This window comes from Ambystoma mexicanum, chromosome 5q (genome assembly GCF_040938575.1).
Source record: "Ambystoma mexicanum isolate Mex_15411 chromosome 5q, UKY_AmexF1_1, whole genome shotgun sequence".
NCBI lineage: Eukaryota > Metazoa > Chordata > Amphibia > Caudata > Ambystomatidae > Ambystoma > Ambystoma mexicanum.
This window is the reverse complement of record NC_090933.1, coordinates 1,199,615,930-1,199,643,050: the sequence shown is the minus strand read 5'-3', so window position 1 is coordinate 1,199,643,050 and position 27,121 is coordinate 1,199,615,930. Positions and strand designations below refer to the sequence as shown.

The window sequence follows — 27,121 nt, the reverse complement described above, 5'->3', positions numbered from 1 at the left end:
TTATACAGTACCACCTCCATGAAGAATCTCTCAAAACTCAGAAAAAAGAAACGACAGTGCTCTTCCAAAATAACTAAGTTTAATCGTGTCGGATTCTGGGCTTTTACCATCTGTAGCCAGCCTCCCTACCGCACATCAATCAAGCTTTCTCAGTCTGTCTGCCTCAGCTCTACTTGAGCCATTCTCCCTGAAGGCGTCCCAGGGTGAGGAGGAGGGGCGCAGCGAACGCCAGGTCCGGAGAACCCGACTCTTGTGTTTTGTTAATCGTTCGAACTGAAGTGCCTCGCATACTTTTTGGAAAGTAAGCGCTGAGAGGGAAACAAGAAATGTATGCGGATGGCCAAGTTTTCAAAATCAAAAACCTGGCTGCCCACCAACGTACACGATGGATTGCACTTCAGTAGCACATGGGGCTAGGGTCAGGATGTTCTCTAGTTTATAACGTTTTAACTTTGGTACTCGTCACAAAATTTGCAATGCGAATTGAGGTCACCTGAATTAGAAAGATGATGAATTGCCCAACGGCAAGTCATGCCATTAAAGCCTTATTGAGTTGAACCGAATATAAAATGTGCTGGTGCACAAGCCTATCAACCTCTCAATAGGGGAGATGTCCAGGCAAAGCGCTCTCAGAGCAGTACTTCAAAGTGGCAGCTCTTATCAGGGTGGGATTCTGTAGAGCCCAAGTATCTGTCCTCTCCACTACACCTGTATTCTCCATAAACAATGCTTGCCACTCCAGCCAGCTGTTGTTGACAGCAGTGAGACCAGAGAAAAGAAACATCTTGAAGGAGGGCGGGAGGTACTGTGTTTATTTATGGTGCAAAGTATGAGAGCAGCAATGACAGAGGCATCCCCTATGGCATAGACAAACAAGTTACTTACCAATTGGGAACGTTTTCGACTGGATGTTCCTCCAAAGTATTCCTCATCTTTGACATGTAATGTCCAACTTCGTCTGCTTCTGAAAATCTTTTCGGCAGAGGGCGTCCTTCGTTGAGTCGATGTCCCTCGAAGGCCTCTGTCAAGGGAAACATCATCGGATGTCATAAGTAGCTCACACGCTGCCCGTTGTCCTCAGTTCTGTTTTTCCTCTCCTTGCGTTAGCAAAAATGCCCATAACCACAGGCAGGACAGTACTCGGCATTGTTGGAACGAAAGCTGTAATAACATGGGAAAATTCTACAAAGGGATAGGTTGGGAGGGCGATGAGGAATACATTGGTGGAACATCCAGTCGAAAGAACGTTACCAGTTGGTAAGTAACTTGTTCTTCAAATGGATCGTGTCCTCCAACATATTCCTCATCTTTGACAGACTCCCAAAGCAGTATCCATGTTTGGAGGAGGGTGAAGAATTTTGATGTGCAAAGAGTTAAAGGGTATAGTAAAGCACCGCCTTACCAAAAGTGACATCCAGAGCATGGGCAGTATCCAGAGATAATGCTCAGTAAACGTGTGGATTGATGACCACGTTGCAGCATCACAGAAACTTTTAATAGGGACATCCCTTTGCAGGGCTGTCGAAGAGGCCATGCCCCTGGTGGAATGTGCATGCAAACCCTCAGGAGGGTCCTTGCATGCCAGTCTGCAGCATTCAGAAATAGTGAGGATGATCCACCTAGACAAGGTCTGTTTGGAAACAGCCTGGTCTAACTTACGTCCAGTATAGCCTACAAAGAGTTGGTCGTCCACATCCTGGAAATATAACAACTTAATGTTCTCCTAGGGTCTAAGCTATGGAGCCTTTCCTCTTCCTTACTGGGATGCGGAGGAGGATAAAAGGCTGGCATCACAAATCTCTGACTTAAGTGAAAGTCCAAAACCCCCTTAGGTAGGAAGGAGGGTCTAACCCTCAACACAACCCTGTCCTATATGGAAGAAAGTGCCTGCAATTTGCTCACTCTATGTGCAGATGTTAGAGCAACCAATAGTGGTATCTTAAAGGTTAACATCAACGGACATGTGTGCAAGGGTTCAAATGGTGCACACATTAGTAATTTTAACACAAGGCTGAGGTCTCAAACTGGAACCTGAAAAGCAGAAGGTGGGAACACATTCATGAGCCCTTTTAGAAATTGAGTCACCAGTGGGATTTTGAAATAGGAGAATTGCTCAGATTAGCGCTTGAAGATGGAAACCGCTGCCAGGTAACCTTCAATAGTTCCAACCTGAAGACCTTTGTGTGCTAATGAAAGCAGAAAGGATAGAACATCCGGAGTCGCACATTGAAAAGGATCAACATTCCTTTCCCTTTCCCTGCCCCAGTCGCAAAATGTATTTCAATGGCAACAGTACAGAGACTTTGTTGCTGGCCTTCTGGCCGAAAGCAACACCTCCATCACGTCATCCGGGATGTCCCAATACTTGTATCTCAACCTTTCAGAAACCAAGCATGAAGTTTGAGAGTGTTGACCCCTGGATGGAGAACCCGACCCTCCTCTTGCGAGAGACGATCCTCTCTTTGTGGAAGACGTATAGGAGGACACATGGACATGTCCAGAAGGTCCGGGTACCATGTTCTCGTGGCCCAATCCGGGGCAATGAGGATCATGTGGCTCCTGAACCGTCTCAACCTCCTGATTACTTGAGGAATGAGGGGGACTGGAGGAAACACGTACAGCAGTGGGAATTCCCAATCCACCACAAACACGTCTCCTAGAGCTCCTCTTGGGGGAAATTCCCTTACGCAGTAACGCTCGCACTTCCAGTTGTCCCTGGTCATGAACAGATCCACTTGAGGGATTCCCCAAAGGGTGAAGATCTCTTGAAGGACTTCCTGAGCTAACTCCCACTCTGGGGAGACCGTGCTCTGCCTGCTCAGAGCATCTGCCGCCGTGTTCTCCTCCCCGGCTAAGTGAACTGCTGACAGGGAGATTCCTTCTTGAACAGCCCAATACCAGAGCTGCATTGCCTCTATACACAATGGTAGTGACCCTACGCCTCCTCATGTTAAGGTGGTGCATGGGCAATGTATTGTCCGTCATTCTCAGGACATGCCATCCCCGCACAGAAGGCAGAAAAGCCTTCAGCACTAGTCTGATTGCTCTCAGCGCCAAAAGATTGATATGTAGTTTGGGCTCTGATGGAGGCCAACGACCGCTGACAGTCAAATCTTTGGCGAAAGCTCCCCACCCTGTGAGTGAGGCATCCGTCACTACAGTTCTCTTGGCCATGGTTGCCAAAAACGTTCTCCCTTCAGAATATTTTCCTCGCAGGCCCACCACAGAAGATTCTGTGAGACTCTGGTCGGGATCTGAAGTTGGTCTGACATCCGCCTGAGAACTGGGACCATTGCATTCGGAGAGCCCACTGAAGGGACCTCATCCACTGGCAGGCCTCTAGTACCAGAAAAATGCAGGATGCCATGAGGCTGAGCAACCTCAAGAATTCGAAAGCCGGGAAACTGTGGGCATTCTGGAATTTTGTTACCATTTGGAGAATGTCTTCAGCCCTCACCTTGGGTGGCAAGCACTTTCCCAAGGACGTGGCTATGACAGCCCCGATGTACTGGAGCTGTTGGGAAGGTGTCATCTGGGAATTCTTGAAATTGAGGGAGAAGTCCAGCCTGTGAAGGCAGTGGCAGGTCATGTTGAGATGAAGGCTTGTTCGGGAGAATGCGCCCGGATCAGCCAATCGTCCAGGTAGGGGTAGATGTGAATCCCTCTCTTGAGATGCGTTGCCACTTCCACCATCAGTTTGAGGAACATACTCGATGGCGGAGGTCAACCCGAATGGCAGGACTCGACACTGCGAGCCGCCAACAGAGAACCTCAGTTATTTCTTGTGCTCGAGATGGATCGGCACATGAAAATAATCATCCTGAAGGTCCAATGACACCAACCAATCCTGCAATTGGAGGGCCTGAAGGATCTGAGAAAGGGTGACCATCTTGAATGTGTCCTTCCTGAGGAACTTGTTCAAGTATTTCAAGTCCAAGATGGGTCTCAGTCCTCAGTCTTTCTCGGGGATCAAAAAACATGGTGAATACCAACTCTTGTTCCTCTCCGCTACAGGTGCTGGTTCTATAGCACCTTTCTCCAGCAGGGTTAAGATTCTTGCACAAGGAGCAGATCTGAAATCCTCAAAGAGCGTTTCCCCAGTGGATTGGTCTGAGGCTTCTTTATAAAGGGAAGGCAGTAACCGGGGGCTATTGCTTCCAGGGCCCAAGCATCTGAAGTAATGGCTTGCCATTTGTCAAGATGCTGAGACAGTCTGCCCCCCACTGGTGAATCGTGACTCAAGCCTTCAGAGCGGTTTTGAAGCGGCTGCTGCAGACGCCGATGGCAAGGAGGCTGCAGCTTGAGCTGGCTTGACACCTCTACCTCGTCCATCACAAGGACATTTTCATTGGCCTCTTTGACTGGTCATTCCTCTCGCCCTTCCAAATGAGGAGTAGCGAAAAAGATCGACCCCTCCAAGGTTGTCCGCTAGGATGAAAAGGCTGAGGCTGCCTTACAGCGGCACCTAAATAATTGGCTGCCGCATTAGAGGTCTACGATTTCTCAAGGCTTTCGTCAGCTTTGCTGCCAAAAAGATGAGACCCGTCAAATGGCATATTGAGAAGACGAGCCTACACATCAGGTGCAAAACCCGACTTCCGCATCAACGCAAACCTGCGCATCACGGTGCTCGTAGCCATGGACCTGCTGATGCTATTGGCAGTATCCTACCCAGACTGAAGGGACTCATACATTGCTTCCTTGCCGTCCTTAACAATAGCCAGGAAGGTGTTCCTTTCATCCCCTTCTGGAATATGCTCAGCCGCCATATATATGCACTCCCACAGAGCGTACGAAAATGTTGCCAAGGCACAGGTGGAGTTGGCTTACTTCAGTGCCATACTCCTTGCCGAAAGTACCTTATGCGCCCATCCATCCATGCACTTATCGTCCCCATCAGGAGGGATGGTAGGGTACGCTGCCTTGTTCGAGGTAGCCCTAACTGCCTGGACCACCAGACTCTCGGGAGTGGGGTGTTGGGACAGGTAGCCAAGGTTGCTACTGGAAGAACAGTATTTTCTTGTAAGAGATTTGTCCACCGCCCGATTAGTCTCCGGGGTCTCCCAATACCTGGCCATCCTTTTTTGAAGAGTCACATGGAAAGGTAATACATGATCCGTAGGCGGACCCCGATCTAAAATTTGGTGAGATCATCCTGATCAAAATGCACTGGAGGTCTAGACCAGCCCAAATATTCCATAACTCTAGATATAAGTTTCCGGTAGGAGGAGTCAGCATTCTCCCCTGGCTCCAGCTTGCTGAACTTCAGCTCAGGAGTGATGTCAATACCACTAGAATTAAGCAAAGTGTCACAAAGACCTTGCATCCTACCCTCTTCTGAAATGAGACATTCAGACACATTAGGGGTCCCATTGGAGACCAAAATGGGCATCCTCCTCATGCGAACGCTCCTCCTCAAAAATGGCAGTGAGGGACTTCAAAAAATCCTTTTTCAGTAGAGAGGCAAATAGTTTCTCTGGTGCGGAACCCAGAGGGTTTTAAACAGTCGAAGGCGTGGACTTCGATTTAACCAATGCCTTTTTTGGAGGCTCCATAGGCCCTGTGAGATGAACTGACGAAAAATCGGTCCAGCCGGCGTCAACGGTTTCGGTGTCGATAATGTCGACGAAGGCCTGGCAGGAGTCTGGGACCCGATGGGTTCCATCGACGGCTTTGGCGCCAAGGACTTCGAAGGCGTCAAGGACCTTCACCATTCACGACGTCTCGTGCCATCTTTGGACACCGTGTCCAATTGAGGCCTCGAAGGCTCTCAATGGGGATCACACCATTTACTCGTGCTCGAAGGCATGCACGTTTCTGGCCGAGACTGCTCCTTGCCGGCTTCCACAGAAGGCGTGGACCCTGTTTGTCAAAGGTCTTAAGCATCTCCTCACGGAAAGCTTCCCTCTCTGCCAGTGTCGACTTCTTGGACGGGCATCACACCTTCTCGGGGGTGCCGCATGACGAAGACAAGGAAGGCGACCGATGGTGCCTTCTCCTCGAGCGCTTCGACGAGGATGAAGCGTGGCGGGAACCACTATGAGACCTTATACACTAGGCTTCTTCCGCCGAGGAGAGCAGCCCCTTGACTCGTTGGTCGACGGCCCAGCAGGTCGAGACTTATTGGGTTGGGACACCTTGCCTACCTGAAGCATCCCCTTTCGTTCCCGCAAGGCCTTTTACTGTCATGCATTGACACTTGAGCATGTATCCATCTTGTGGCCCTCACCCAGGCACCACAGATAGACTCGATGCGGGTCTGTAATGGACATTTTGGAACCACAGTCCTTGCATTTCTTGAACCCGGAGCGAAGGGTCGTCGGAGCGGAAAACTAAGACATGTCAACAAAGTCAACAGCAAATACTGCACAAGTACGGGGCGTGCAGAGTTTCTTGAAGCAAACAAGTTTGCAGAAATACGGAACTGAGGCCCACAGGTACCGCATGTGCTACTTATAACATCCGATGACGTCACCCTCGACGGAGGCCTTCGAGGGACATCGACTTGACGCAGGGCGCTCTCTGCCGAAAAAGTTTTACGAAGCAGCTGAAGCTGGACATTTCATGTCAAAGATGAGGAATACGTTGGAGGACACAATCCATTCGAATGGTCTGTTATTTGGAGACACAATGATACATTGCGTGCTTCCTGCAGGAATGCTGCCAACACACCAAGGTGGCATGGTCAGTATGGAGGAGGTGACAGGAACATGGATAGGCTCTGAGGGGGAGGGGTGCTGTTTGTGCATACTGAACACATGTGTTGATTTAGCAGCACCACCCACTGATCAGAGGCCAGCAGGCATCATTAAATGTTGGTTTGGTGATCACAGAAGAAAACAAAATCATTAGCTTTAATCTGAAAGGGAAACTTTCCAAGAAGGAAGGACAGCCTAAGAGACATAATGGTGTGCATTCTATGTAAAATTGCCCAACACTGAACATTTTTTCTTTTTAATTTACAATGCTCATTTCTAATGATCACTTGAAATGGCCTATATTACTCTCACAGTCTACTTTGCAGTCATAAGAATGTTACTGTATCTTACGGAACAAAGCATATTATCATAGAATAACCATATACATTATTTGGTGTTGTGCTGTTTCAAAATACTCATATTAAAGTTGAAGGAGACATGTAGCACATATGATTAACTTCCCAGAAGACGATCACCAGAGATTAAGTAGCAATATTATATGATCTGTTTAACGCTGAAGTGACTGTGGGCCGATTTCTCTAAATATCCAACCACTTTTGAACTTTATCAGATTGTAAGCACTGCTTACATGAGCAGGACAATGAGCTCAAAACTGTGTTTGTGGGCCTAAGCAATGAGGTTTCTTAACTGTTTTGCACAGAATTAAAGAGTTTAGGAACATAAGAACAACAACATATCTTTATATTTGACGAATATGTCTGTGATAAAAGGGTGGAAGCTTAAGTGGAAAAGGAAATAATCGACACTAGGTTTAGTGTGCGTTTTATTTTTAACAACACTCATTCTAACATTACAGCTTCTGGAATCTTGAACCTTATATACTCATCTGGACAGCGTCAGCAAGACGATGCAAGGATAACAGGGATGCCCCATCTGTTATGTAGATCATGTTTCCTCTCTCCAAAGCGTACTGCCTCACTGAGTTTCAGAAGAGCAGTGAAGCCCCCAAAGCACAGACAGCCTTAAGGAATTATACATAGGATCAATAACTCACTGATACTCAATTTAGCAACCTCGGAATGCACGAAGGCCTAAATCGCCCCTGATAGGGTATTCAAACACACAGCGTAAGTGTGCACTTAACTTGTGGAGTCATTTAATCATTTTTAAGTGTGTAATCAGGATTTGTCTTAAGGAATATGCATATATACTTCGTTTTGTGTGCAAATAGTTGCACCCCCTAGAAAATAAATGAACTTGAAAATCAGTCTATGAGTTTAGAGTCTGCACGTCTGGAGGCGGGGGTAAAACTGGGAGGGTGATTTGGGAAGTCACAGAATTTGTAAAGATAACCATGCCCAATTCCTTTTGGAGAATGGGCGCAAGATATTGCGGAATCTAGACCATCGCTATGCACCAACGAAAATTCAAGTCAATAAAAGAATATGATATGGCATTTATAACGCACCTATACACAAGTGTTTCAAGGAGCAACAAGGCAAGGGAGGGGAACAAAGGGAGGACGGGCAACAATCCTACTAGGCCAGGTGTCATTCAGATCATGCACGTGCGTGGGAAGGGGGCAGGGACAGTGCAGTACATGGGAAAGATGATAACAATAAGTAAGTAAACAGCCAGCAAGTGGCAAGTGCATGGTAAGTGCGGGCATTACGTGTCAAGGGCTGATAGGGGTATTGTAGGGATACAGAAACAGTCCCCAAGTGCGGGGGTTGCCAGGTGGGCAGTGCAGGTGTGTGACGCTGGCAGGGGAGGGACGGGGCTCGAGATCAGAGGGTGTCCAAGTAGCCAGTGAAGTTCTGTTTACAGCCAGGAGGTCAGCAGAGGAGAGGAGGTGAAAAAGCTGAAGTAAAGAGAAAGGTTTTGAGCTGCTTCCTGAACCAGAGATGGTTCTCCTCAAGTTTAAGGGAGGCAGGGTGGCTGTTCCAGAGGGAGGCACCAGCCGAAGAAAGATCTACCACCAACTCGTTGCTTAGAGAAGCGACTGACCCTGAGGGAGTTGGAGGCAGATGAGCGAAGAGCTCGAGAAGGAAGAGAGAGTTGAAGGTATTGGGGCCCCAAGCCCCAGAAGGCCTTGTGAACGATGCAGAGGGTTTTGAACTTAATCCTCGCAGCCACTGGGAGCTAGTGCAGAGATTTCAGTCCTGGAGAGATACAATCCCTGGGCTTGAGGCCAAGGACAAGTCTTGCAGTCCTGTTCTGGATAAGTTTCAGAGGGCAGAGAGTAGAGGCAGGCAGATTTAGAAAGAGGCTGTTACAATAGTCCAGCCTAGAGAGAACCAGAGCTCTGGAGACAGTGAGCTTCTAGGGGAAGGAGAGGAAAGGAAGAATACCCCTAAGGAGGTGCAGCTGGTAGTGTGACTTCTTAGAGATGTCAGAGATGTAAGGAGAGAAGGAGAGTGTAGAGTCGAAGATGACCCCAAGGTTTTTAGCCTTGCAGGTGGGAGCAGGAAGAGGGCCAAGAGAGGCCGACCAGAGAGCTACAGGGAAAGAGGGAGCGGGTGTGCCAATGAGGAGAATCTCATTCTTATGGCATTTAGGCAGAGGTTTTTGGCGGCCCACCACTCCTGGATAGCAGACAGACAGTTAGAGATGAGGGAAGGAGAAAAGGAGGCCGAGGGTAGCCTGAAAATGAGCTGGGTGTCATCCGCATAGCACTGAAGGTTGGGGCAGAGAGCGGCGATGTGGTGGGCAAGGTGTGCCAGGTATTGGTTGAACAGCCAGGGAGAGAGGTTAGACCCTTGAGGGACACCACAGGTAGAGAAAAAGATAGCGGAGAGGAAGGACCCAAGATGGACCTGGGTTGGTCGGTCGGAGAGGACAGAAGTCAGCCACGCCACAGCCTGACCAGTGATACCCAGCTTATCACAGAGACGGTTGAGCAGGATGGCATGGTTGACAGTGTCAAAGGCAGAAGAGAGATCAAGCAAGATGAGGACGCAAGGGGTGTTAGAGTCAAGGTTGGAGAGTGGGTCTTCACGGATAATCAGGAGAGCAGTTTCCGTGCTTCTGGCAGCTCTGAAGCCAGATTGATGGTCATGAAGACAACCAACAGATTCAGTGTGGAGATTAAGCTGGGAGATGGCCAATTTCTCCAGTAGCTTGTCCAGGAAGGGAATGATGGAGATTGGGCGATAGTTAGCCGGGCAGGAGTGGTCGGCAGAGGGTTTCTTAAGAAGAGGGAGCAGAAGGGAGTGCTTCAGGGGGGATGGGAAGACTCCGGTGGCAAATGAGTGATTGCAGAAATCAGCCAGGGCAGGAGCCAGGGAGTCGATGTGGTCCTTGATAGTTTTGGATGAACAGGGGTGGATCTGTTTCGATGAGACACCATAGTAGAGATGTGGGCACAAGGATTGGAAATGCTCTTAATCCATTGGTGTAAATACAGCCAAACCATCTTCTCTACTGACTAAAACACGCTTGAAGCCACTCTCTTCAAACAAGTCTAACAGGTAACTCATCTTGGAACTAGTACCCTGTACCCAGGCTAAACATGGATAGGTAGATGAGCTTACCCTAAATTCGGTTGGACATCTTGGAGCGAAATTCACATTCATTATGGGCCTCGTTACAAGTTTGGAGGTGCAGGAAAATATTGGTGGTAACAGAATTATCACTGTTTTTCCTGCAACGTCAGATTAGAGTTTTTGGTGGAATTACTGTGCTGTAAATCTGCTGGTTTTAGTAGAAGTGGCAGTAAATCCACCATACGTCCCCAAGGTGTTCTAGGGACTCCACGAATGGATAATTGCACTGCCCTACCACCACTTGTATTCGCATGGTAGTGGCGGTAACGTAATCAAGGTTGGTGTTAATTTGGTGGATTTACTGCTGAATAACCACCCAACTCGTTCTGAGGCCCTATATCTCTACCCACAAAGGAACAATCATAACCCACTTACACTATGTCATGTATGACACAAACACTACCCAGTGGACATACCTCCTCACTCACATGTACACACCATTAAAATGTGCATCTTTAATTCCAACAATGCATTCTGAGGAGATCACAAAGCCATATGTTTGATGCCATGCACCTCTTTTAAATTAGTAAGATCTGAAACCCAAGGATGTACTATGTAAGACTGAGCAAATCTGTAGGTGTGCCTTAAAACTGGGTGTACACGCTTGAGTAATGAGGACACAATTTAACTTATTTTTAAAGTCTTTTTATACAGAGAACACCTCTTCACTACGATGAGACTTTAATATGTGCATTCGCCATTGATGAGTAAGAAATGCTGTGTTTTGTGCATGTGGGAATTGCGGTGGGAAGCACATTTTTGTGCCTAGCTAATAGCTTGCAATTTTGACTTCACAACACTAACTGACCAGTATTTCCCACCACAACTTGCTGTACTTCTTTATTACACAGAGACCTTCTCTCCTCTGTATATTCATGACTCTGAGTGCAAGTCCATAGCCAAAAGACCATCACCGCCTATTGCGGTATGAAAATAAATAAATTCATACATCCTGTCCTTGTACGTGTATACAGGTCTGCTCATCAGGAATGGTCTCTATAGTGGACCCAAGCATTCAGACAGCATAGGAGGGTGAGTGGTAAGTAGATTCAAGAAGTGTAACAAATTACTGGTAAGTAATTCCTATTACACTCTTCCTCGTTACGCTCGTTTGTGGGTAGAGATATAGGGCTTCATTACGCGTTTGGTGGTGATTAGGCAGTAAGTGGTAAGACCTCCATCTGCAGCATTCCATCCACACAATGTTCTGTCAACATAGTAGTTTGCGCAGATCAAACATGCATAGCCAGGCATAACACTGGCTATGCACGTTTGATCTGCGCAACTAACATATCACTGCCAGCCCACACTCCGTTTCTCGGGTCTGCTCTCCCTTTCGGCCACAGATCCAACATGTCACAAGGCCCGGTAATCAACTACTTCACACACACACCTGTGCGCAAGGTGAGCAGCGATATTGGAATAGTTGCATCCCGTATGCACGTCATGCCTATGCGGCAGAAAGCCAAGTTAGAAGCTATTCAAATGCAGAAAACTCCTACCTGCACGCGTCGGCAAACACAGACCGCTGTGCAAGCTCGACTTCATGTGAGCATGCAATCGCAGCCTACAAAGGCGCGGGGACTACAACCCCCATTGGCCCCCTTGTACGTGCATGCGTGCGAGGACGTAAACCAGGCCCGTTTCACCATTAGGCTATCAGGCAGAAATTTGTTTGATATTACTTCAAGAACAGGTGCCCTGACGCTGCCTATGCAGCGCCACGACATGCGTTGCAAAAGGATATGCCATCTGCACATACCAACGATCACAAAGAAGGGAGCTCCTCCGTTACGGCAAAGTTCCCCTATGGAGTCTGCCACCATAATTCACTCCGCCATCCCTCATCAGTCAGGCCCCTCCCTACAGGTTGCCTCACCGCCTACTGGAATGAAAAGGGGTCCACTGAAGGATCACACCCTCAGATTGAGGGCTCGCACTGTAATCAGATTGCACCCATCACACCCACTACAGACAACTGCACGCAGTCACCGCCTGCAAGCCCTCACCTATCTAGGCGAAGCCAAGAAGCTGAGTGCAACAAACTGTATACACCAACCTACAGACTGGCCTCAGAATGCCGCCTCCTGCATAGACAAAGCTAGTGCTCCTATGGTAGCCCCTCCCCCCCAGATGCTGCCCTGCTCTGAACCCCCCCTTCTGCACCACCTCCAAGTGCAGAATTGCCCAATGCCTGTAATGGTATTGCTGCTCCAAATGCCCCCCTACCAGGCTGCATGCTCTCCACAACACCAGCATGCACCACACCATGCCCTCAGCCAGACCCAAACAGGCAACCACTACATCACTGCCACCCCCACCAAAATTGATCACACGTACCGACTAACACACCACAGCTACCAGAACTCATCCCTTCATAAATGTGCCCTGATCAGCACACGCTCCTTATGCACTCATGCTCTAGAGATCTATGATCTCATCACCTACCATAACCTGGATGCCTTAGCCATCCCTCCTGGTTACACCATCTACCGCAATGATAGGCTCACAGCCAGGGGGGGTGGCGTTGCGCTGATAACAAAAGAGTCCATCCCCATCCGACAGATCCAAACCTCCCTCAGGGGAAATGTAGACCTACTATCCCTCAAACTGTCCCCATCATCCACTTGCACCATCACCATCCACCTTATCTACCACCCCTCTGGCATCACTCATAACTTCAAGGAAAACCTCCTCCATATCATTGAAGACAATAGCAAAACCTCCACAAAAATGATTATGCAGGGAGACCTCAACTTTGGCCTCCATGACCCCAATGACCCTCAGGCGATCTTGCTTTCCAAATCACTTGAAACATTAAGTTTCACTCACTGCATAACCAACCCCACCCATGACAAAGGTTGCACATTAGATTGGATTGCCAACCTTAATTGCAAAGTCACTATAAGCACCAACACCCCTTGCCCGTGATCCAACCACCACATACTTCACCATCCAGAATCCATCCAAACCCAAATTTAACTCCACACCACTTCCACCAGTTGTGACACGCAGCTCGCAGAAACTCAAAGAAAACCTCCTGCCCTGGCTGGACAACCATTGCCTTAAAGCCCCATTCTCTACCGACCCAAAGGCACTATTGGATATCTACACCTTAACCCTAGCCAAGGTAGTTAATTCCATTGCCCCCCTACTCCGTGGCAAAGCCAAACCCGTCAGGCACTCAAATGCTTTGTTCACCCATGACCTCCTAGAACTGCGTAACCTTAAACGTCAGGCACAACTACATTGGCAAATAAATCCCACCGTCCCTTTGAAAGAGGACTTCATTAAACTTGCCAAACAATACAAATCAGCCATTATATTTGCCAAAGTCAATTCATTCCACTCCACTCTGCAATGCCAAATCTGACACCAGAGATATATTCTCAACCTTTAAGGTACTGGAAACCCCCTCCACCTCTCCTCACCAAAGATGAAAACTGGTGCACGGATATCCAAAAGGCTATGATAAATAAAATAGACAAGCTGAACAAGAAAATTCTCTGCCAACCAGCTAAACACATTAACGCCCCTACTGCCACTGCAAAAAGCAAACCCCCAACTCACCCATCCCCTATCTACCACAGTTCTGCTTCCGAAACCGATCAGAAACTGAAACCTTAAGAATCATCAACACGCTCAAACCCTCTTAATGCAAAGGGGACACCTGTCCAGCCATCCTCATTAAAGACTGTGTTGAAACTAACCCCTACCATCATTGCCTTCATAAATGCCTCCAGTGAGGAATCCTACCATCCGCTCAGGGAGAGAGCGCTCGCCTGGGAATTTTGATTTTTGTTTATTTAAAAAGAATGAATGATGGGAGATCAACCTCCGGAAAAATATGTGGGGCCATTCACGCACATATTTTCCACGCATGTACTCTGGGAGGACACAGTTTACCAGTGCCGCCCTTCCCAGTCATGTGTAGCCGACACCTGACAGTTGTGGGTACATAAAAAGCCTCAGGCCGTGGGCAGTCCGATTAGCATTTCAAGGCCCCATGGATTAGCATCTCCATTGTTACACCTTGCTGGTGGCGGCAAATACTGAAGAATGTTAATTAGCAGGCCTCCGGGAAGGCCTGGGTGCAGGAAGGAACAATGGAGACCGGAGACCAACACCTCTTTATAATGCAATGTGTCAACCTTGTACTAAAACCCCTCCTTGGTATGAAAGGGCAGTGAATGTCCTGTCTGGAACCACTCCCTTCAGAGCAGGGAAGTATGTTAATTGTAGGAGACAAATGTTTGCCCGCAACACCCTACTTCAAAGGAGGCTCATGTTGTGGCCAAGCGCCACATAGGGCTCTGTTAATTAGGGAGACACTTTGATGTACAGCAGACAGGAAGATGGGTGGGATTTAGAAGTATGTCCTGATCCTTCCCCTGTCTATTGCCAAGCGCTCTGATTCTGACCTGAAGCATCACTGAAGATTGTTGGCGGGGACCCAGGATTGGTTCATTAAAATGGGCATAGCCTGCACCAATCACTGGGGCACATTTGGCTTTAAAAGAGGTCTGAGCCCCTCACTGATCAGATCATCTGAAGACTTTGCAAGGAGTAAGAAGGACTCATTTGGACCCGAGCTGAAGATACAGTCTACCTTAGATCTTCCGCCAGTGAAGGAAGGCCAGGAGTTGCAAGAGGGAAGCAAGATCCCTCCCTTAAAAATTTCCCAGGGAAGAGAGGGAGATACCGGATTCAGAGGACCAATCCAGCAGCTCCAGAACTGGTAACCAGCCAGCACACAGCGTGCCCTGCTAGGTTCCAACAGCAAGCTTCCTAGGTGGGAAGTGCAAGAGAGCCTCTGGACAAGGGATATGGCTGTTGACTGCTAACACCCTACTGAGCTTTAGGCCGTCCGCCTTGAAAGGACACGAGCCCTGCGAAGAAACTAGGAGTGCCACACAAGCATCATCCAGCATCCATCTTTCTAAAAAAACTATTTTGAGACAGTCGAGTCCTCAAACTGCATCCGGCTGCACCGCTGACTTGTCACGCCGCAGTCACCAGAGCTGTCCAAGACGCCTCGACCAGCATTCCAGATTCCCCCAACCAGCACAGAGACAACAGTTCTTGACCCCGAGCTGCCATGCCGGACAGCCTGCAGATGTCTGTCCAGCCTCGTTTGCCAAACTGCCTGCCGCCTCGTACACGCAGCTGTCTCCCGCCACTGACTACATTGCACAGGCTACAAAGTGCCCTGAACCACCTCGATGCTGTTGAGCACCAAGAACTTCTTAAACACCAGGTGCATTGTGGATCTGCCCCCCTGGTCTTTCTCCAAAGGCCCCTAGAGACAGATACGACCCTTTGCCCCTTGGGTGCTGAAACCAAATAATCTTGAACTATAAGACTGATTACTTTACCAACAACCCTCCTGTCAGTATCCAGAGTGCATCCTTTTCCTTTGTGAAACTGTCTGTCCTCTGTGTTCCTTTACAGTGTGGGTTGTAATTGTAGTGTGCTAGAACTGTCTGTTGTAGTAATAATATAGTAGATATTTTTATACAACCTTGACTGGACAGTCCCTTTTATCATTGGGTAAGAATTGTATTTTCGCTGTGTTGCAACTAACCAACGATCCACGACCTTGCGGAGATAAGCCTGCTGTTCCGTCCACGTTACCAAAATTGGACAAAAAAGGTTGTCTTATAATTGACTTGTATTCCAATCTTTTCGGATCCCTTCTGGTGTACTAGAGGTGTGGGGTTGATGGTTTAGAAAACGATATTCATCCCTGGACCCCTTGTGCCCTGGAAGTTGATTCGTCCTTCTCCTCAAGCCCAGTGCCAGCCACCCTCAAAGAAGAGTGGGTCCTCCCCTTCCTAAAAAAAAGCATCCTTGGACCCTGCTATTCCCACCAAATACAGACCAATCACAACTGTCCCCTTCTTGCTAAAAATCCTTGATCGTGCAGCCTACTTGCAAGTGCAGAACTTTCTTGAAACAAACCACATCCTAGGACTGCACCAATCTGGGTTCCGCCCCAGCCATGGCACTGAGCCAGCCCTCCTAGACCTGAAATATCAGCTGGACGGGATCAGACATGAGGGCAAGATAGTACTCCTCCTCCATCTATTCGTCGCCTTCAACTTGGTCACCATGAAACCTATGCCAAAATCTTAGAGACTTGGCCAACTGCTCCCCCAGGGCCACTGCCTAGATTGCCTCCTTTCTGGAAGGGTTATTAAGGTTTTCTCAGAAAAAGCAAATAGCCCCTCCCCATCCTCCATCCGGTGTGGAGTACCACAATGTCATACATCTACCCCACCCTCTACAACATCTTCACTAGGCCCCTTTTCGACACCCTGGACTCCAGTGGCTTAGCCTACACTAATTATGCCGACGATACCCAAATCATGATCCCTCTCACAGGCAACTATGCAGAAGACTCAAAACACCCTCAACAATATCTACTCGTTGAACCAGTGATGGATGGCAGAGAACCGCCTCTGTCTAAATAGCGACAAAATGGAAATCCTACTAGTCGGATCCCCCAAAGCCCTAAATAATCTCTCCAAACTCTACTCTGCATTCCTAATCGATAACATTTCCATTCCTGTCTCAACCTCAGTCAAAACCTTATGAGTGCACCTCGATGCCTCCCTAACTATGTCCCGCCAAATGAATGCCATTGCCTCTTCAGCAGCCTACTTGACCAAAATTCTAAATGCAGCCAGACACAGCCTATCCAGAAACAGCTGCTTAACGGTGGCCCAAGCCATCATAGGCTCAAAGCTGGACTACTGCAATGTCCTTTGCTGGCACTTCCTCCAGTAACATTAAGAAACACTAAACCATTCAAAACATCCCAAGCAGAGAAAAAATCTCTGAAGCAAGAAAGGAGGTCCATTGGCTTCCCATCCAAGGAAGCATCACCTTCAAAACCCTCACAATCACCCACAAGTGCCTTTCCGCCACAGCCCCTATATCTCTCCCAGAAACTAATCAAAGCACACTCAACAAGACCTACCAGAACACCATACAGTGACCGCCTAGTCCGACACAAGGTTAAACGAACCAAAGCAGGTGTCCCTTGCTTCCCATACCTTGCAGCCAGAAAATGGAACACCCTTGCCCCCGCACTCAGAGCAGAAAGATCTTACTCGGTATGCAGAAAAACACTCAAAATGCAGCTGTTCTCCTAATCACTAACCGCCGTCAGACTCCTGTGATATGATATGATAGGTTATTTATAACGCGCTTAATACCCAGAGGTTTCTAAGCGCGCACGCAGGGATCGAACCTGTGTTGCTCTATGTCGTCTTGCTACCAAGGCGAGCATGTTGCCCCTGAGCTATCCTCCCCGAGATGTACTGTACTTGGAACCTAATGACACCAATTTGCATGTATGCACCGTAAATGTCATGTACCAGTAACAGCGCCATGATGACTCCAGGCTGTTTGCGTACTATACAAATGAAATAAATAAAATAAATCTGCCGCATTACCACCAACCTCGATTACCCTTACCTTCCACTTGATACCGTGGAGTTACCACAGGATTACAAGAGGTGGTACTGTACCAGGGGACATTGTGGAGCTCATAGGACTCCTTGGGGATGTTTGGTGTATTTACCGCCGGCAGAATTACCACATGGTGAATCCACCGAATGTTGGAGGTAAAGTGGAGGATTTACCTCCAGAAACAAGCTCGAGGGTAATCCTCCACTTTTCCTCATAAATTTGTCTGATTTACTGCACAGTGTATTTCACCAAAAACTATAATTGAGACATGACGATCCAAGTCTTTCGCCAACACTGCCCGGTTTTGACCATGCCCTGTGCACAACGTTCTGTAAAGGGAAACTCAACACCGAGATGTCAAATACTAAGAAACCAGAAAAGAAGCCATGCAGCCAAAGTTAGCGAGGGCACGTTTTATTTCCGGGGCTGGAATTTAACTAAAGAGCCATTGTGGACTCCTCACCAAAATCTGCCCAAAATACGTGTAACATGGCGACGAAACACAAAGCGAGGTCCTGAACTTTTAGGAAGGTCGGCAGACAGGCTCCTTCCTACACATGAGGGGTTGGGCAGAGGTAAAGGGAATTCCAGATAGGCCTGTCTCAGATAAATGACGGACGTCAAAGAAGGAAAAGGTTAAAATCTAATTTGTATCACCAAATACACGGCAAAAACGTTAACTGCCCTCGTTTCCAAATCTGACCAACAATTGTCACTGCTATAACGGAAGTATTTCATCTTCTACGGGTTTCACCTGCAGATAAGCTAGCCATGAGAAATAAGTCACTTACAAGCAAATAGCAACAAGGGAACACTAAGAAGGAGCCGGCCAACAGCAAGCCCCGAGATGTTTTGCTGGTGCACTATGGCTAAGAAAAAAAAGGTACAGCTGGAAAGCTTGTTGGGAAAAGAGAAAAACACAAACAAGTGGAAATAAACAAAGTCCCTTACTGGCAGGTCTGATGCTGATTACACAGTTCAAAGTTGCAAACTTCCGATGTCCTGAACAGTCAATGAGAAAGAAAACCATTTCTCGCACCAGTTCCCGCTGCCACTGAGACTCTCACAGCCTGGCATTTCCCAGCGAGCTACAAACAAACAGGACACTCGTCTGAGACATAGTAAATAATTCCCCGTTTTTCCCCTTCAGACCAGCTCATGTAACAATAGTGAGAGCACAGCGACTCATGGCTCTCAGGAAATGCTGACTGTGTCACTGGTAGCCACAGGGCTGTGTGAGGTCACAGGCAAGGTGGAAAACAAACCTGCTGCCAGTCACATGCTGGGGTCTCCCTTACAATCGAATGGTTCTCAAAGGAAAAACATGTTTAGTCAGTCTGGAACAAAGGGGTTAGAAATGGCACAAGACACAAATCCAAGTTCTCAGTATTGAAAAAATTCTTTCAACGTATGATGTTTATCTCAAACAGAAAGGAGCAAAATCGGACCACTGCAATGAAAAAAAAAAATGTAATAGCCTTTTCCTTTTTATTTCCCACGACCTCCGTTCTCCTCTGGTTAAAAATAACAGTCCTGATGGCTTGTCTTGAATTCCGTGTTAAACCGTTTTTACCTGAAGCGTAGGTTGGATTGAAGAGTAGACTATAGTGTCCTACTCGTTCCCCTTCCCTGCGCCTTATTAGCCCTGCCCTAGCTCTCCAAGAGCAATGCATTAGGCCTGCACCCAGCCACCGCACCTTGTGCCCTAGAAGACTTTGCACCCTCAACGTGAGGGCCAAAGCCAAGAGCGTAGCGAGAGACGGACCAGAGGTTCTGCAGCAGGGGAGGCCCTGATGGGAGATTAACATCCAGGGCGGGTGCTGCAGCCAATCAGCAGCCAATCAGCTTGCTTGTATCACGGGCTGGATGCCACAATCCAAGCCCGCGTTGCAAGCAAGCTGGAAGCTGCCAGTGCCCTCATCACTATGTTCACCCCACCACCTCTTCCCTCTGGTCTCTGGAAATGGAAGAGGGGTACCATGCCAGTGAGTGTGCATCCCGTTCATTCAAACAAATACATTGCCATCAGCACTCCGAATTAAAAAAACTTGAGAAAGAATTAACTGCATCTGGGCGCTGATGGCATTCAAGCGTCAAGCTTTCCAATGAAGAATCCAGGTTAGTCTTTATTAAGATGGAGAAGCCCCTAGCCTAGATAAAACAGGTAGTTCTTTAGAGCTTTCTGGACTGTGACAACTCATTCAAGTTCCTTATGCTCCCAGGAATGGCGTTCCACAGTTTTGGTCCTACACTCAGAAATGCATGTCTCCTCTCGTAGTATAGCGTGCAGATGGATTGACAAGCAGCATCTTATCTGAAGAACAAACAGCTCAGGTAGGCTTATACTGCTAAATAGGTGGGATCCAGGCCATGTAGGCATTTGTGAACCATGCACAGAATCTTAAAATCGATTCTCTGTTTAACCGGGAGCCAGTGTAGAGATTTACGCAGCTTTGAGATGGACCTGGCTTTTGAGGCTTTGAAAATAAGTCAGTCAGCCATTTTGGGTTTTATTTAACTTATTTAGCAGACCCCTGGGAATGCTGGCTAACATGCAGTTACCATTGTCCGGTATGGAATTAATTAAGGTCCCTACTACTAAAGCATAGTTTTGGGGAGTACCAGGCGCAAAGACTAAAAAAAAACAAGTTCTTAATCTGTGGTGCATAATTCAACATCGAGCCGAAGAAGCATGGGGGTGGGGGTGGAGGGCCCTCAGCTTCCTTGGGTAGCAAGTGCCGAGGACCAAATAACTTCACCTCTGTCTTACTTGGATTGAGTTGAAGCCGGTTCTGGTTCATCCAATATCTCACTTCCTCCAGGCATTGACCTACTTTATGGTGAGATTCCTCAATATTACCCAGTCTTAAATAGATTTGGGTGTCATCTATTGAAAGCCAACATTATACTTTCTCAGAATTGCTATCAGTGGTTGCATAGAGATGTTAAAAAGAAGAGGAGACAAGGACAAGCCTTGCGGAACGCCGCAAGTCTGAAGAAAAGTATCCGACAGGAATACTCCAACTTTTAATTTTTGATATTGATTAGTTAAAAATGACCTGAACCAATTGATGTCCACTGCTGAAACTCCACCCACTGTTATCAGGCATAAAGGTAGGATGTTGTGAGAGCATGAGCTCCAGGAGTAGGTCACCAGTTGAGAGGGAAAACAGAATGTTCAAGCATGAGGGACAGTGAGGACAAAGGGGATACAATAGAACTGGCTATAGACAGTAACAAAAGAAAGAGGAGGGAGGCAGAAGGTAATAGAGAATAAAGACACAAAGTGAGAGCAGACACAAAAGGTAAAGAGTGTAAGCAAACAGTTGGGAGCGACAGCGAAGAATGTAGCATAGTTATTCAGTCATTAGTGGAGGGAGTCAAGTTCTACAGCCGCGGCCCTCTAGATGGAATGAAAAAAACATGTAGAAAAAGTCAAATAAGCGAACAAAATCAATCGAGGGAGAGCAGAAAAACGGCCAAAAAGTACTCTATTGTGTAATATTAAAGTCAAAAGTACAATTTCCGAAAAAAGAAGGCAAATCAAAGGGGTAAAATATAGAGTGCCATTAGAATTAAGTAGAAAAGAAATGCTAAAATTGCTGAAAAAGGATGAAATAATGAAAAGGGAAAGAGATTGGGAAATCAGAAAAACAGTGAAGAAAGGTCCTCAAGAGTGTTGATTATAGTTAACAAAATGGAGATGCCTAATCAAGTGATCATGGGTTTCAAAAGATTAAGGGTTGTGTATATAAGCCTCCCTCCCCATTAAATGTTGTAACCACCAAAAGTTTGGACATATCGAAGGAAAATGTCTCCCAAATCTTGCAATTGCGAAAAGCAATCATTGACCGACCTATAAGGCGTGTGAGAACACATCAACACTAGACAGGTGCTGGTAATTAAGAAATAACATGTACCTTATGCAGAAAAGAGGTGGAACGTTTGGATTCCAAATGGAAAGGGACTGGCATTGAGCAAGGTACAGTGAACAGAAAAGCTTTCGATGAGCTTGCTGATACAGATATGAATTATTATTATTTGTGATTTAAATAGTGCTCCATGCTGGACTCCACCTTCTAAGCTATTAGCTGGAAAATTAACCCATATGGCACAGCTATCCTCCTTAAGATAAGCTGTCCAAAGTCAGCACTTTTATCAGAAGGTACAGGAAAGAAGAAAGTTGATAGAAAGGAAATTAAAGAAAAAGATACAAAATATATGAAGGACAAAGTAGGAAAACGGCATGTGTACACAGATAGATCTAAGGCCCAGAAGCAGGGCATTTGGGCCTAGAATGCAATGCACCAAGATCGGCTCCTTGTAAAATGTCAAAAATCACCAACAATGTATCTATGCACAGCAGAGCTGCTGGCTTTGCTGCTGCAAATAATTACACAAGACAAGGAAGCAGGTGAATGTTAATATCCCTTTCTGTAAAGGGAAAACAAGCAATATAATAAAGGGCGAAATGATGAGAGAGGAATAAGAACAATGAGAAAACAGCCGTATAGGGAGGCATTATTATTAAATATAGAAAACGGTTAAAATTAATACAGAAATACCTGCTCAGATTACAAAACTCAGTGCCTAGTGGACTCCCATCAGCTTACATGAGGCGGAATCAACATTTAAATGAAATAGGAAAACATGAAAGTGGAGAATGACTGCAGAAGAATAGAACATTTACAACACTACTGAAAATCTAAGAACAATGTTGATAGAGGAACTGTAGAGATTGGCGCTTGAGGCTTTAACAATAGAGGATACATTAAAAGAGGAGATTGGACATAGGCAAAACAAATCACTTGCTGTGAATTACATTACAGTACGGAATAGTCGGGCACGTTATAATGAAAATAAAATAAATAATGAATTACAGTACCAAGTAGGGGGAGAGGGGCCCGAAGCCACCCTGGAGATATTCTATGAGAAAGAAGAGGCGAGTGAGCGACACAACGAGATGCTACACAGCTGCCAGGGCTCACACTCTTCAAGGCCTGTGTGCTACTGTGGTTGTAAGCTGGAAAAAGACACCAAGTTATTTAAGCAGGTACTCTGGTCCTGTATCCACCTTTCACAACTATATTAAAAGCATAGGACAGCACGGATTTCGTGCTGCACGGAAAAACGGCCACTCCTAAAACCTAAAACGCCTTGGGCACTGAAGGCCATACCCTGAAGGCTGCCCCTACAATAACCTTTATAAAAGAGGCTCAGCTATGTGTGGAATGCAAATTCGGCATGGACGTAAACAGTGCAGGGCCAGCACTATTTCTGGACGCCAAAACAAGCAGCCAGTAAACGAGGTTTGTTTGTCAACACCCTTCAAAATGTCTCCAGCACATAAGCGCAAAGGGATATGTCGGACCAATTGGTGCGTGATAAACTCATTGTTCGGTGTTGTAACAAAAAGTCCAGGAGGCCATGTTGATCATTATTATTATTAGGGTATTTATTGAGCGTGGGCCTAGCTTCCGGAAGCAACAGAGCACTTCACAATTACAGGGGGAATTGGTGAGGGGAGCAGAGAAACAAGGGAGTGGGGAGCTAACAACAGGGCAGGGGGTAGGTGTTCAATTTGTCAGCAAAGAATCTAAAAGCAACTCGGGGAGGAAACAGTGGTGATCAGAACACCCAGTACCGGATAGGGTGGGGAGTGGAGGGTGTGTGGAACTAGGTGTTAGGGAGGAGCTATTCATTGATTTATGTTATTTACTTGCATTCATACATGCAGGGAAACAAGCTCTGTTGGTCACAAAGGAGCGCACGAAAGAAAACCGAGCAGAAAAACAGGAGGAAGTGAGCCTTATATAATGCGAGCGTTCGAGTGGCATGGTGCCAAGTTTGAGAAGGGATATTTTATACATATACTGGGAAAAAAACAGTGGACACAATTAGGACAAGTGTCATCAGGCAGGCAGTCTAGCCGGGCTAAGCATGAAATATGACCTCAAATTATTAAGTGGTAGTGTGGTGGGAAAAGAGGGAAGAGTCTGGTTAGCGGTGAGGGAAGGTGTAAGGAGTAAGGCTTGAGAGGTGAGCCAAGAGGATATCTCAGACTTGAGGAGGTGGGTTTTCAATTTGCTTTTGAACAAGAGAGACTTGAGCTCATTCCTGAACTGTAGAAGCGAGGGTGCAAGTCTGATGTTGTTCGGGAGGATGTTACAGAGTCTTAGGCATAGAAAGAGATTGTTTTCTGTTTTGTTTCTTCCTGCACCGATGGAGTTCACTTCTGCACATGTCCTTACTACTGGTGGATCATAGGCCTCTGGAGATGCTGAGTTTCTCAGTGAGGTATCTTGGGGACTTCATGGTGACAGCCTAGTAGATGATGCAGCAGAATTTAAAGGTGATACAGGCTTGCTGCAGGAGACAGTGCAGTTTGATGAGGGTCGTGGTGATGTGGTCGAATTTACAGAGTCCTTCGACGAATCATGCTGCAACATGCAGGGTACATCTCAGGAGTGCTAAGGTAGTCGCTGGAAGGCCTTACAAAAGGGCCTTACTAAAGTGTCAGCCACACAACAGTCTACTGTGACCATTTATGGGGACTTGTCACTTCTCACCAGAGAGGAGCCCTTAACTGTGAGCCTAGGGAGGTGAGACCGCCACATAGAAATCCAGACATCACAGGGAGAAACTCCCCTCCTGTGGATAAGGACCCTCTTTCCATGATGAAACTTCCTAACCCTCTTGCCCATGAAACTATGAAACCTATAAGATCTGTAAAGAGTCAAGCTGACAGCACTACTGAGGTGATATACCACGAGGTGGTGAGCCCACCCTGTAGGTAACAACCCACCGCACACATTAAGGTCCTGAACGCAGCGGTGGTCCCTTAATGAGTGTGGCGACCCGTTACCTACAGAGTGGCCCAGCCACCTCAGAGCATATCGCTATTAGCAACCGTGGAGATCCATACATGGGTGCTAATGTTTTTGTTTAAAGCAACAAAATGTACCTTTCTTTTGCCGCCCAACGCCGCACAGCGCTGTCATCTCGGAAGTCCGTTTTCAATGCTAACTGACGTCATTAACATTTAAGAGGGACTGCCTGGATGACAGCGCTACAGCGACACGCCACGGGATAAAGGTAAGTGCTTTGTTTTTATTATAAAACAAAAAACTGGGGACACCAGTAGCACCTGTGTAGAGAGCTACATGGGTACTAATGGGAAGGCAAAGAGGGGGAAGGGAAGCGCCTAATGAAACTGCTCGGAAACACTGGATTTCCTTTGTGAAAACAGCCTGAGTTCCAAGCATTTTCATTGGCATAGGGCGCCTCCCAGGGTGCTGTGTATTAACCAGGTTACTCACCGTAGTGACTACCTTACTGCTAGTCCATAGTCCCATTTCCTCCATACTTATGGGACATTCCTCCGTCCTGTGGGACGGGACCGGAGCACTTTGTAAAAGCATCCAAAATTTTGCAAAAATGTTAGTCCTTCCTCTCTTTCTACACGGGGCACGGCACGCGGCCGTAGCCCGTCCATCTCGGCTCCGCCCTGTGCATCGCCCATCAGTCCTTTTCTATCGCCAGGTCAGAGACCTTTAAGCAATAACAAAGGAACATTATTAGAGGGGACGGAGAGCGGGCGTATGGAGGAAAGGGGACTATGGACTAGGAGTAAGGTGGTCACTACGGTGAGTAACCTGGTTATACTCCTACGTCCTGTCCCCTTTCCTCCATACTTATGGGAGATTCCCAAGCACTCCTTACAAGAAACACGGGTGGATGGAAAATCCCTTACTGAAAAAGGTTCTTCAGCACAGCCTGACCAAACTGAGCATCAGACCTGGAGTTCAGGTCTAGACAATAATGTTTACGAAAAGCCGATGGGGAGGCTCAAGTAGCCGCCTTTGCGATTGTCTCCCAGGGGACATATTTCTGAAAGGCAACTGCGGCTGCGTTGCAGAGCATCAGGTATGCATGAATACCTTTAGGAGGCTGCAGTCCTTGGACAGTATAAGACTCCGTAAGACAGGCAGCGATCCATCTGGAGATGGTCGCCTTAGAGGCCTGCTTACCTTGTGGATTACCAAAGGTCACCAACAGTTGAGAAGAGCTCCTAAATTCGGAAGTTCTGTCCAGAGAGAACTTAAGAGCCCTTCTAACATCCAAGCAGTGCAGAACCCTTTCCGCCTCTTAAGCAGGGTTCGGGAAGAAGACCGGCAGGGAGATTGATTGATTTAGATGGAAATCAGAGACCACCTTTGGCAGGAAAAAAGGGTTTGTCCGTAGGACCAACTTATCCTTGTGAAAAACCAAGAAGGTATGCTCCACCGACAAAGCCTGAAGCTCACTCACACGCCTTGCTGAGGTAACGGCAACCAAAACGGACACCTTCCACGAAAGGTGCTTGAGGTCCACCGTGGCCATTGGTTCGAAGGGTTTATGGCACAATGCCGTAAGGACCACATTTAGATCCCACGACGGGTGCGGACTACGAATCGGGGGATAAAGACGCGTCAAGGCTGCGAAATGTCTTTTAACCACTGGATTAGACAGCGAGTAAGAGCATTGGTCCATAGATAGATAGGCAGATACCGCCGAAAGATAAGTTCTGCATGACGTAACGTGAATATCTGACTCTGCTAGGTGGGATACAAAAGACAGTACCGTGTCAATCGTATCCGTCCTTGGGTCCAGTTGTTTGTGTAAACACCAATGACAGAACCTGAGCCATTTGCTTCTGTACTGGGACCTAGTCGAGGGTCTCCTGGCTGCCTGAATAATACGCATATTATCCGCAGACAGGTTAAGATGATCAAAGACCTGAACTCAGGCACCATGCCGCCAAGCTGAACGATTGTGGGGAGGGGTTCCACAGCTGTTGATCCCCCTGGTGAAGAAAATCGGGGCTCACCGGTAATCTGATTGGTGGATACACCGACAGGTGTTGAAGTTCTGAGAACCAAAACCTGGCCGGCCACCACGGGGCTATGAGTAGAAGGGAACAGTTCACTGTGTTCTTCAGCTTGCAAATCGTCCGATGAACCAGAGGCAACGGCAGGAAAGCATAAGCCCTCATGTTGTGCTATGGAATCTCGAGAGCATCCCCCAGAGAGGAGGCTCCCACTCCGTTTCTGGAGGCACACAGAGGAAGTTTCTTGTTTGCCGCTGTCACGAAGAGGTCCACTTCCGGAGTGCCCCAACGCAGGAAAATCCATGAGAGGATCTCTGCCTTCAATTCCCACTCGTAGCTGACCATCGTCCGCCGACTGAGGGCATCTGCCGTGACATTCAGCTGGCTCGGAATGTGTACTGCAACTAGCCAGACACCATGACGAACCGCCCACTCCCAAATCTGGATGGACAGGTCCACGAGAGGGGGAGACTTGGTGCCCCCTTGCTTGTTGATGTAATACATTGACACCACATTTTCCATGCGGATACGGACCACTTTGTTGGCAATGATCGGTCTGAACGCCTTGAGCG

At 47.4% G+C, this 27,121-nt stretch overlaps 1 protein-coding gene across 1 annotated transcript in view; it reads right to left on the bottom strand.

Moving 5' to 3' along the window:
• The window catches only part of SLC45A4 (solute carrier family 45 member 4), a 560,586-nt gene that overhangs the window by 158,742 nt on the left and 374,723 nt on the right, over window positions 1–27,121 (bottom strand). The gene's annotated exons all lie outside the window — the stretch shown is intronic.